This window comes from Scylla paramamosain, chromosome 34 (assembly GCF_035594125.1).
Source record: "Scylla paramamosain isolate STU-SP2022 chromosome 34, ASM3559412v1, whole genome shotgun sequence".
Lineage (NCBI taxonomy): Eukaryota > Metazoa > Arthropoda > Malacostraca > Decapoda > Portunidae > Scylla > Scylla paramamosain.
The window spans coordinates 16,362,720-16,374,419 of record NC_087184.1 but is presented as its reverse complement, the minus strand read 5'-3'; the positions used below and the strand labels follow the sequence as shown (position 1 = coordinate 16,374,419).

The 11,700-nt window shown below is 39.4% G+C and overlaps 1 protein-coding gene across 1 annotated transcript in view; it reads left to right on the top strand.

The window, feature by feature from the left end:
• Positions 1–3,450: 3,450 nt before the first annotated feature.
• Positions 3,451–11,700, top strand: part of LOC135090288 (neuroligin-4, X-linked-like) — a 150,777-nt gene continuing 142,527 nt past the window's right edge. The window contains exon 1 of the mRNA XM_063986932.1: positions 3,451–3,864. The gene's annotated coding sequence lies outside the window, so the exon portion shown is untranslated. The remainder of the gene's footprint in view (positions 3,865–11,700) is intronic.

Below are 11,700 nucleotides of genomic sequence, written 5' to 3'. Positions count from 1 at the left end.
CTCTCTCTCTCTCTCTCTCTCCCTCCCTCCCAGATATGATAAATGATAAAAATATGAAAAGAAAAATTGAATTCAAAGGAAAGATTATAATAAAAGGAGAAATAAGAAAAATCAGAGAGAGAGAGAGAGAGAGAGAGAGAGAGAGAGAGAGAGAGAGAGAGAGAGAGAGAGAGAGAGAGAGAGAGAGAGAGAGAGAGAGAGAGAGAGAGAGAGAACCAACGAAAGGGAGAAACAAGGGAAGGAAAATGAGACACGGAAGAAGTGCATGGAAATATGGAAAGAGGGGAAGCGGAGGAGAGAAAGAGAGAGAGAGAGAAAGAAAAAAATAAGAAAAGGAAAGGCGGAAACAGGCAAGAGGGAGAAGCGTTAGTGTTTTCCATTTCTGTTTTCCTTCCCTTCCATCCCCCTTCCTTCTTTCCTCCTCCTCCTCCTCCTCCTCCTCCTCTTCCTCCTTCTCCTCCTCGTGGTGTAGAATGGAGAAGCTCTTATTTACGTATCGGGCCTCCCAGCTGCAGCGTGTCTCGGACCAAAGAAAATGGGAAACCAGCACAATATGGCATAAAGGTTGCCGACAGAATGATGAGTGGGAAAAGCTAAGTTCTATTTTATTTTTTTTATGCGTTTATTTAGTTTGTTTGTAATTGGTTTAGTTAGTTTATTGATTTATTTTTTTTGTTTTACTAATTGTTCTTCTTTTTCACTTTCGGTTTTTCATTTTCGTTTCTTCTTCATGTATTTTTTTTAATATTTTATGCATTTGTTTACTTTTTTTTTGCATTTTTTCTTGTTTTCGTTGTTTTATCTGTTATTCATTTTTATTTAATTTTTATTTCTTGTTTACGTTGTTTTTTTCGTTTTATTGAGAGAATGTCTTATTTTTCCTTTTTTTATTTTATTTAATCCTTATTTTCATTGTTCGTCATTTTAATATTACCATTTTTTTTTTTTACTATTTTTCTTTCTCTAGTTGTCTTTATACACCACAATAGCAGTAACAGTAGCAGCACCATTACTACTACTACTACTATTACTACTACTACTACTACTACTACTAATACAATCATTACTCATTATTGCAGTTGCGTAATAATTGAAGGTAATCTAGTGAAAATTATACGAAGTGTGTGTTGTAACCTTCCTTACCCCGTGGCAGTGAGGCGTGAACGTGAGTAATACCTGGCTGATGTAAAAGGTGAGAGAGGAAGATAATATTACCCCTCTCTCTCTCTCTCTCTCTCTCTCTCTCTGTAAGACACCTCATCAACCACTTCAACACTCACACAAATCTCTTTTCTCAGTGATATGTCTTCCTCCCTTTTACCTTCTTTTTTTCAATGTTCTCTCTCTTTATCTGTCCCTCTATTTCTTTTCTTTCGTTTCACTTCCCTCTCTCTCTCTCTCTCTCTCTCTCTCTCTCTCTCTCTCTCTCTCTCTCTCTCTCTCTCTCTCTCTCTCTCTCTCTCTCTCTCTCTCCGGTCATATTTCTCCGGATAAAAATCTTTCCTTTCTACTTTTTTTTTCCCCTTTTGACTTTCTGATTCCCTCTCCCTCTTTCTCTTTCTCTCCCTCTCTTCCTCTCCTTCCTTCCTTTCTCTTTTCCCTCCATGTGTTTCCATATTCATCCCTATTCGCTTGGTTTTCCTCAATTTCCACTTCCAGAACTTCCCTCATCCTTCCTCCTTCCTCCTTCCTCCTCCTCCTCCTCCTCCTCCTCCTCCTCCTCCTCCTCTTTTGACCTCAAGGTAACACTCAATCACAGAGCTCAGGTGAGGAGGAGGAAAAGGTCACAAATTAAGGTTTACGAGGTGGAGGGAAGGCAAGAGAAGGGAAGGGAAGGGATGGGATGGAGGGAGAGGCCCATACGAGGTGAGATAATGGGAGGGGGAGGAGAGAGAGAGAGAGGAGAGGGAAGGAATGTGTGAGGTGAAAATTGTGTTGGGAAATGTAGCGGTTATATGTAGACATTAGGTTTGGAATGCATTGGTTTGTATGTCTGTCTGTCTGTCTGTCTGTCTGTCTGTCTGTCTGTCTGTTTTTCTCTCTCATATCTTCACTTATTTTTTTCTCGTCTACATTTTTTTCTTTGTTATTTTGTTTTTCTTTAAGGTAATTTAATTTTTAACTCTTACTCTTTTTTTCACAATTATGCACTCTCTCTCTCTCTCTCTCTCTCTCTCTCTCTCTCTCTCTCTCTCTCTCTCTCTCTCTCTCTCTCTCTCTCTTATAACATAGATACATGCACATACCAAAACTTTCCCCACCACCACCACCACCACCACCACCACCACTACTACTACTACTACTACTACTACTACTACTACTACTACTACTACTACTACTACCACCACCACCACCACCACCACCACCACCACTTCCGACCATCACAGACTTGTCAAGAGCTGGCGATACCTGCAATATTCCTCAAGGGGACACGCCGTAGGTATGTCGGCAGGTGTGTGTATGTATGTATGTATGTATGTATGTATGTATGTATGTATGTATGTATGTACGTGTGTGTGTGTGTGTGTGTGTGTGTGTGTGTGGAAACATGACAAGCACTCGAAAAATGGACGCTATAATAGACAAAATTATTCATCTTGTACTATCCCACACACACACACACACACACACACACACACACACACACACACACACACACACACACACACACACACACACACACACACACACACAGCCGCATTATCCGTTAGCGTGAGGGAACAATAAGGTTCTGCCAGGCTGCAAGTGAGAGAGGCAGTGTGCAGGATCAGCCACTGAAAGGTACAGTCCTGTGAGAGAGAGAGAGAGAGAGAGAGAGAGAGAGAGAGAGAGAGAGAGAGAGAGAGAGAGAGAGAGAGAGAGAGAGAGAGAGAGAGAGAGAGAGAGAGAGAGAGAGAGAGAGAGAGAGAGAGATATTCCATAGAAAAGAAAGTTTCTAATCAACTGAACGTGAACACTACCACCACCACTACTACTACTACTACTACTGCTGCTACTACTACTACTACTACTACTACTACTACTACTACTACTACTACCACCACTACTACTACTGGTATTACCACTTCTACTACTAACAGTACTACTACAACAGTACTACTACTACTTCTACTACTACTACTACTACTACTGCTACTACTACTACTACTACTACTACTAATAATAATAATAATAATAATAATAATAATAACAATATTAATAATGATAATGATGTGAGGAGGTGTTCACAGCTCCATGAGAGAGAGAGAGAGAGAGAGAGAGAGAGAGAGAGAGAGAGAGAGAGAGAGAGAGAGAGAGAGAGAGAGAGAGAGAGAGAGAGAGAGAGAGAGAGAGAGAGAGAGAGAGAGAGAGAGAGAGAAACAAGGCGGGGGGAGGCTGGTGGAGAGGAGGAGGGGGGATGGGGCGGACACAGTGCGGCGGCGAGAGGGCCTCAGTGCGGGCCTGGCCACCGTGGAGGGAGGAGGTGTGTCGCTGCGGCTCACAGAGACGCCAATGTAATCCTCACTTTAATACGTGCACTCTTGCAAAGGTTCCCGGAGCCGACGGTTACGAAGACCCGAGCACGTGACTTTGCGGAAATACACACGAATCATACTCACGTTCACACATACACACATATATAAAAAAAAATAATAATACAACAAAAAAGGAGGAATATTTGAAGTTTTTGAAGTGAAGTGATAAAATAATAATCCTAAGAAATTGAAATGAAAAAACGTGATTAGGAAATAAGTAAAAAATTAAAAAAAGGAAGAGAGAGGAGAGAAAGATAAAAAAGAGAGAGAGAGAGAGAGAGGAACAGTAAGAAGATAAAGAAGTTGCAGGTGAAGAATCATTCCCAGGACATTCACTTAAGACGAAAAGGTAAGTTTTGTCTCCAGGTGTATTCTGTTCCCATTCCTTAAAATGACTTTGGTTCACGGCAAGAAACAAACACTTGGCGCCTCGGGAACTTGCGTAGTGTGCCGAAAGTGACCAGGGACCAGAAGGGGGGAAGGATGGGATGCTGGAGAGAGAGAGAGAGAGAGAGAGAGAGAGAGAGAGAGAGAGAGAGAGAGAGAGAGAGAGAGAGAGAGAGAGAGAGAGAGAGAGAGAGAGAGAGAGAGAGAGAGAGAGAGAGAGAGAGAGAGAGAGTCTTTATGCATACACATTCAACACTGACATCCACATACAGACAGACAGACAGACAGATATAGAAACATACAGACACAGACAGACAGTTAGACAGATAGATAGACAGACAGACAGACAGACAGACAGACAGACAGACAGACAGACAGACAGACAGACAGACACAGACAAAAACACAAAACAAATATGAAAAGAGCATGAAGATGATAAAGTAAACAGGGGAATGAGATAGATATAAAAGATAAGACAGAGAGAAAAAAAGAAAATAAAACAAAGGAAATAACTAACACAAACAAAACAAACAAAAAACAAACAAACAAAGACAGACAGAACACAGAGAAAGAAACACGCAAACACACACCGAACAAAAAATAAATAAATAAATAAAAAAAAAACAGCAGGAAACAGAAACTGGACAATAAAAAGAGGAAACAGACAAGGAGGAATAAAGAGAAGACCAAAGGAAACGAGGAACGAACAAAGCTGACAGGGAAAAATAAAAACACCGTAAGGAAGGAGAGTAAAGAAGCTTATGAAGAGAAAGGTCAATAGTTAATGAGGAAAGGGGCAGAGAGAGAGAGAGAGAGAGAGAGAGAGAGAGAGAGAGAGAGAGAGAGAGAGAGAGAGAGAGAGAGAGAGAGAGAGAGAGAGAGAGAGAGAGAGAGAGAGAGAGAGAGAGAGAGAGAGAGAGAGAGAAAGGTTGGAGGTGAACAAGGCACAGAAAGGTCGTGAGTTGAAGGAAGACTAAGGCTCTGGATTAAGTTAGAGAGAGAGAGAGAGAGAGAGAGAGAGAGAGAGAGAGAGAGAGAGAGAGAGAGAGAGAGAGAGAGAGAGAGAGAGAGAGAGAGAGAGAGAGAGAGAGAGAGAGAGAGAGAAAGGTTGGAGGTGAACAAGGCACAGAAAGGTCGTGAGTTGAAGGAAGACTAAGGCTCTGGATTAAGTTAGAGAGAGAGAGAGAGAGAGAGAGAGAGAGAGAGAGAGAGAGAGAGAGAGAGAGAGAGAGAGAGAGAGAGAGAGAGAGAGAGAGAGAGAGAGAGAGAGAGAGAGAGAGAGAGAGAGAGGCTATGTTAAGTTAGCTTAGGTTATGTTAGTTTAGCTTAAGTTAATTTAGGTTAGGTTAGCTGAGGTAAGGTTAGGTTAAGCTAGGTTACAGAGACGGACATACAGACATACAGACACACAGACAGACAAAATTACACCCTAATTACACCCACAAGACCATTAAGACACAAATCAGATCTATAATTATTCCCAATCATGAGAACAATTTATTTATTTTTTTTTTCCATTAATTTCTTCTCACCTGGGCGGAACGTGAGCGATGGGGTGGGGGGAGGTAGGGAGGGCGCCAGGTGTGTTTGGGGCAGGTGATTGGTGACGCTGATTGGTTAATAATTCAGGTGTCACAGACGTTAATTGATCGTGATGACAGACGCTTCCTCTGGCCGTGAGACTTAGCGTTTGTTTGGCTGCGCTTGTGTTGGGAAAGGGGGGAGGGGGAAGGTGTGTGTGTGTGTGTGTGTGTGTGTGTGTGTGTGTGTGTGTGTGTGTGTGTGTTGGGGTGGGGAGGTGGGGGGAAAGTGTGGGTGTGGGTGTGAGTGGGAGAGAGAGAATGTTGAGTGTGTGTGGGAGGAAGACTGTGTGTGTGTGTGTGTGTGTGTGTGTGTGTGTGTGTGTGTGTGTGTGTGTGTGTGTGTGTGTGTGTGTGTGTGTGTGTGTGTGTGTGTGTGTGTGTGTGTGTGTGTGTGTGTGTGTGTGTGTGTGTGTTAGTTGTGGTATTTGGTATTCATAGACACGGAAATGTTGGTTTCTCTCTCTCTCTCTCTCTCTCTCTCTCTCTCTCTCTCTCTCTCTCTCTCTCTCTCTCTCTCTCTCTCTCTCTCTCTCTCTGATCCACCCACACATGCTGAAACTGACTTACAAACACATAAAATAATCATACTTTCTTTACTTACATCATCATCCTGTCCACATTTCACACTTAAAAAAAAAAACTTACTTAAATTACAACACTCCCACTCATTACACTTAACATGACTCACCTACTTAACTCACATCACTGACTTAACTCTTACATCATTCACTCACAAGTAACTTACATCACTGCCACATACACTTACCATCACTCACTCTCATCACTCCCACTCACTTGAACTTAAACGACTCCCACTTAATTCACACACACATTCACACCCACACCCACCCACACACACACACACACACCTTACCACGTCTGGCCTTCCCTCCACAAACCTGCACATCCACACCAATATTCCCTCCTTTAATCATAATCTAAGCCTGTCAGGAACGTAATGAAAATGTCACTTGTTATGTGGATCTAATCATTATTCATTTTTCTTCGTATTCCCTCCCCCTATTACTCCTCCCTCTCCTCACCCTCTCCCTCTCCCTCTCTCTCTCTCTCCCATCCCCCCCCCCTAAAAGAAAAATAATGGACTTTGGGGGCATTTCAAACTTTTCTTGCTATTTTCAACTTTGGTCTCATCAGGCAAAAGTTTTCCTCTTTCCTCGGCCTTGTTATTTCACTTTCTTAACTTTCTTTGTTAATGTGTATCTATTTACATTGCTATTTGTTACGCCCTGTTCGTCTGCCTCACCTGGGTCTGTGTTTTATCTTGGTTTTTTGTGTTGGTTTTGCTAATTTCCGTTTTATATGTTTGCTTTTTTCATATTTTTTGTTTTTTGGCAGGTTTATTTTGCTTGTTAATTCTTTTTTTCTTATTTTTTTTCAGTCATATTTCTAATTGCGTGTCCTTTTTATCTACTTCACTAAATGGACTTTACACAAATTTCACGTTTTTTTATTTATTTTTTATCTTATTTCTGTAACACTCATTTTTATATAATCTTAATTAATCTACTTTAAATTTTAGTTTTTTTTTCACTTTTCATTCAATCTTTTCTTTTTATCATAACATTTTGTGAACGTGATATTTTATTCATAATTCAACTTTTTTTTTTTTATACTAGTTCATTTTAATTGATACATTCAATAACAGGCATCCATTACGAACAGTCTTTTATCAATTAAGCTCAGTACAATTAATCACATTCGCCATTACATTTTTCACCTATTCCTTAAAAATTTCCATTCCCTTTAATCCATCTTTAATTTATTCACATCCTTCGTGTATTTCTAATTTCTTCTCTCAAAGACTCTATTTACCTCGCTACAATTAACCCAGTATCCACTTATCCTTTAATTGCATTACTCTTGTGTCTAATATTCCTCCTTCCCCTCCTTTTCCTCCTCCTCCTCCTCCTTTATTCATGTATTCAGTTCCTCGTGTCGGACATTTTCTTCTTCTTCTTCACATCAAACTAATTCAGCAACATTCCTAGCCACCCTCTTGCTAATTTACACAATCCCTTCATCTCCCTGTACAACACACACGTCCCTGCTTGCCGACTGCTTGGATCACTCTTTTAATCTATTCCTCTAATCTCTGCTGCACCCTGGCATTAGGTACCTCTCTCTCTCTCTCTCTCTCTCTCTCTCTCTCTCTCTCTCTCTCTCTCTCTCTCTCTCTCTCTCTCTCTCTTACTCTGCACTTCCTTCCCTCCTGTCTTCTGCATCCTTTGCTTTCCTGGACTTTTACTCCATTCCCCTCTTCTATCTCCTTCCTCTTTTCCTCTCCTCTTCCCCCGCCTAGTCTCACATGAGGGCGCCCTTCCAACAGCTTCTCTCCACCCTACCGAAAACAAGATTACCCAAAGCTGCCAGGAGACCGCCACAACACACACCCCATCCTTGCCCTTCCCTCTCACCGCCACAGACACCGCAGCGCTGATCACATTAAGCGGAAAGTTTTGCCAGCCTCGTGGTCTTGTGGTGGCGAAGGTTAGGTTAGGTTAAGTTACGTTAGGTTAGGTTAAGTTTGGTTAAGTTAAAATTGTGTGTTTGTGTGTGTGTGTGTGTGTGTGTGTGTGTGTGTGTGTTGGGATGCAAGGTTGTATATGTGATGGGATTGTTTTAAATGTTGTTTGCATATTGTATGTGTGTATTCGTGTGTGTGTGTGTGTGTGTGTGTGTGTGTGCCAGCGTTTGGGAATATAGAGGGATACCCCCCCCACATACACACACACACACACTTGCAGGGAAATGAGGTGTGAAGGTATGTGTGTGCACGTGTCTTGTGTGTGTACCTTCTGGATTGCACTTTTGTCTTGGAGGAGAGGAAGTGGATAAGCGTCTTTGTGTTGTCTTTAAAGGAGGAGGAGGAGGAGGAGGAGGAGGAGGAGGAGGAGGAGGAGGAGGAGGAGGAGGAGGAGGAGGAGGAGGAGGAGGAGGAGGAGGAGGAGATCGGTTTGTAAGGATATGCTAAAGAATGCAAGTGGTTTTAAGAAGTGCAAAGAAGGTTGACCAAAGGAGATTGGTTGAAAAGATTAACCAAAGGCTGCGAAATCTGATAATGTGTATTTTAATTGATGTATCTAAAATAAGCAGAATAGAATAGAGATTACAACAGATAATACAACAGAGAATGGAATAACGTAAGTGGTTTTTTAGATGTATAAAGAAGCTCGACCAAAAGAAATTGGCCAAAAAAAGATTGATCAAACGCAATGACGAGCTGTTTAATTGATGCATCCAAAGAAAATATAAAATTGTTGATTAGTAAAAGCGTTCAATCCGATTGGCTAATTTTGCTCAGGTGTTATGGGAAATTACAAAGTGGGAAAAAGGATAATCGGATAAAGAGTTCCAGAGATTGCTTGTGGAATGAACCACCGTAAGCAAAGAAAAATTAAATATGGAGCAAAATAATATATAACATTGAAATAACGTATAATGAAATTGACATGAAATAAAAAAAATGAAGCAGAAGCAAAAAATAGTAATAAGATAAATGAAGATAAGGTAAAAATGAAACTGATAAGAATAAAATAGAAGCAAAATACTTTGAGGTAAATGAAGATAAGATAGAATAAAACTTATATGAAGTCAAAGGATCATAACCAAGGAAGAAAATGACAAATAAATAATCCAATGTAAAAAATAAAAATAAACACGATTCTAAACATACAAACAAAGAAAACAACAACAACAACAAAAACAACAACAAAAACAAAAACAACAACAACGGCTTAAATAAAATTAAAAAAAAACACAACTGAACACCAAATACAAATAAAATGGAAAGGAATCGAAGTGTTATGAACAAAGAAATATAAATTCAAATCTAAAACAAAAGCATAACTGAATATGAAAGTGAAAAAAAAAATAAGAAAAAAATGCAGGTGAAAAAGATCTAGACTTAAGTGAAAAATAAATATCCACAAAAAAAAGAGCATAAATGAATGTAAAAATAGAAACTCAAATGAAAACGAGCTAAAAAAAAAAAAAAAAAAAAGAAAATGGACACGGAAATAAAACACGTATCCGAAAATACATAAAAGGAAATCTGCAACTTCGATTCTGTAAAAGAAAAAAAGAAAAAAAAAGAAAAGAAAACGAAAACAAAAAAAAGGGAAAAAAGAGAAAACGAAGATGGGAGGGAGGAAACTGAAATGGAAAGAGGGAGAAGACAAAAGTGAAAAGAATTACACAAAAAACGAAGCGAAAGTGGAGGTGGAGAAAGCAAAATTAGTTCACAGGAGAGATGGAGAAAGGAAAAATTAGACAAAAAAAAGAACAGGAAGTGAAAGAAAGGAAGGGAATGGAGAGGAAAGTGTAAGGAAAGAAACACAACCTGATAAAAACAAATGCACAGGATGTTTTTTTAAGAATAACGATTGAGAGAGAGAGAGAGAGAGAGAGAGAGAGAGAGAGAGAGAGAGAGAGAGAGAGAGAGAGAGAGAGAGAGAGAGAGAGAGAGAGAGAGAGAGAGAGAGAGAGAGAGAGAGAGAGAGAGAGAGAGAGAGAGAGAGAACCAACAAGCACAGCAAATCCACAAAACACGAAGCAAAACAATGTAAACAAAAAATAAAATAAATAAATGAAAAGATAAAATAATAATGATGATTAAAAAAAAATATTTAACAAACCCAGAAACACAGGTAACACAACACCAGATAACCAACACACAATATTCTACATCTCCTACACCAAAGTATATATATAATCACCCACCTTGCTATTACTACCACAATTATTACAGTTATCATCACAGAGGACGTGACGAGTGAATACACCATTAAAAATAAAAAAAAATAAAATAAAAAATAGTAAAAACAGCGACGAGTACAGTACTTTTATTTATTCTCATGATTATTTTACACCAACAGCGAGCGAATGTAATATAATGGAAGGGAGAATCACATTGCCTGCGTATGGTGGTGGTGGTGGTGGTGGTGGTGGTGGTGGTGGTGGTGGTGGTGGTGCTCGAGCCATGGATAGGTGACGGGAACACATCAAGTGGAATCAATGGTAATGGTGGTTGTTGTTATTGCAATGGGAAGCTTAAAGTCGCGCTCAGCAATGACGGGAAGCGGAACACTCACACACACATGCCACCGGTGACTGACTCCTGGACAAGATACTGGTGATAAAGTGCTGATGGAAAATGATAAAATATAAAGAATGATGAAAATGATAAGAATGAAGAGATGTGCAAAAAAAAAAAAAAAAAAAAAAAAAAAAAACTGGAGAACTAAAAGAGATCATGAAAAGAGATTATGAGATTATGAAAAAAAGTGATAAAATATTGATACTGCTGATAAACTATTGATAAAAATAATATCCCAAAAATAAAAACAATAAATAAATAAACTTTAAAGATTATAACAATGAAGAGATAAATGAAAATGACAAAAAAAAAAGCACAAAATTATAACAAGAAATGATACAAGAAATAAGATCGAGATTACGAGAAAAAAATATACATAAAATACTGAATGAAAATTATACTAAAAAATGAATGAAGAATAACAAAAAATTGCAAAAAAAAAAAAAGAAAGAAAAAAAATGATGTTCTGCTTTGGAGTGTTATATTGACCCCAGGTACAAATGCAACTAAAAATCGCTGAAAAATGCATCAAAATACTACGAGAAGAAAAAAAAGTAAAAGAAACGCTCTCATTAAAATCACGATCGCAAAAATGACTTAGAGAGAGAGAGAGAGAGAGAGAGAGAGAGAGAGAGAGAGAGAGAGAGAGAGAGAGAGAGAGAGAGAGAGAGAGAGAGAGAGAGAGAGAGAGAGAGAGAGAGAGAGAAACAGAGAAGCAAACGGAGACACACACAAACAATGACGACAGCAAGAGCCAAACTACACGAGTAAACTAAACAAATGGAAACGCCTCAAACAATTCCAACACTCATCGTTCAAGCGAAGAATAAGAAAGTGAATATAGCAAGCTGTCGACGCGCGAATAAAACATGCACGGCTGTTATGTGGCTGTTGGAAGGCGCCTCACTCTTTTATGCTGTGAAGTCGGAACTAATCTCTCTGTTAGCAAGGTTAGGAAGGTCAGGACAAGGTAGTGTGGGGATTTGGGAAGGTTTGAGTAAGTTTTTTGGGGAGGTTTGGCAAAGTTTGGGTATGTTTTGGGAAGAATTTTGTATGTTTTGGAAGGTTTGGCAAGGTTTGGGTAGATTTTGGGAGGTCT